Below are 984 nucleotides of genomic sequence, written 5' to 3'. Positions count from 1 at the left end.
CAGTGCAGTTGCTTAGCTCACAGGTATCAGTATATATAGTTAGTCAGGGTGAGAATCTTTCCAATTAACTGCTAGATGAAAAAATCTTCTGGAGATTCTCAGGATCATTGCCTTGCGCATCTTCTACATATAACTGTGTGGCTTGACACTGTCATGTTTCCTAGCTCTTCTCCTTTCCCTCTCTTGATTAGTTAGTCCTCAAGATGCTGCTTCCCTTTTACTTGTATTATACCTTTCTATTTGTATTTCTTCTTTTGTGTTCTTATGCTAGGTAAACTATATGATATTTACATATGTGTGTCTGGTTTTTTCACTTATGAGTATATGTTCAAGTAGCATCCACTTCAATATAAAGTCTTCGAGTTTAAAATTCTTAATAGCTGAATAATACTACATTGTGTAAAAATACCACATATTTTTCAACCATTCCTCAGGTGATGGGCATCTTGGTTGTTTCCAAGATTTGGCTATCACAAATTGTGCTGCTGTAAACCTAGGCACACATATATAACTATGATATGATATTTTCAGATCCTCCAGGAAAAATCCCAGTAGAGGAATAGCTGGTTTAAAGGGGATTTCCAGTCCAACTTTTCTAAGGAGTCTCCACACTGATTTCCATAACTGTTGCACCAGTCTACATTCCCACCAGCAGTGGAGAGGGTTCCTTTTCCCCACAGCCTCTCCAACATTTGTTGTTCGGTGATTTTGTTATGGTAGCCATTCTTTCTGGGGTAAGATGATATCTCAGTGTAGTTTTAATTTGCATTTTGCGGATGGATAGTTATGTGGAGCATTTTTTGTTATATTTATTCGCTTCTTTAATTTCATCCTCTGATAAGTGTGTGTTCATCTCGGATGTCCATTTCTGGTTTGGGTCTTTAAATTTTGGGCCCTAGTGTTTTTTAGTTCTTTATAAATTCTAGAGAGCAGACCTTTGTCTGAGTACTTATTTGTCATGATTTTTTCCAAATTTATGGGTTG

At 36.8% G+C, this 984-nt stretch overlaps 1 protein-coding gene across 2 annotated transcripts in view; it reads left to right on the top strand.

Annotated features, from left to right (window-relative positions):
• The window catches only part of Sdk1 (sidekick cell adhesion molecule 1), a 986,062-nt gene that overhangs the window by 695,656 nt on the left and 289,422 nt on the right, over positions 1–984 (top strand). The window lies entirely within an intron of this gene.

This window comes from Octodon degus, unplaced genomic scaffold (genome assembly GCF_000260255.1).
Source record: "Octodon degus isolate 3935 unplaced genomic scaffold, OctDeg1.0 scaffold00031, whole genome shotgun sequence".
Taxonomy (NCBI): Eukaryota; Metazoa; Chordata; class Mammalia; order Rodentia; family Octodontidae; genus Octodon; species Octodon degus.
The sequence above is the reverse complement of the archived record's forward strand: the minus strand, read 5'-3'. Positions and strand labels throughout refer to the sequence as shown.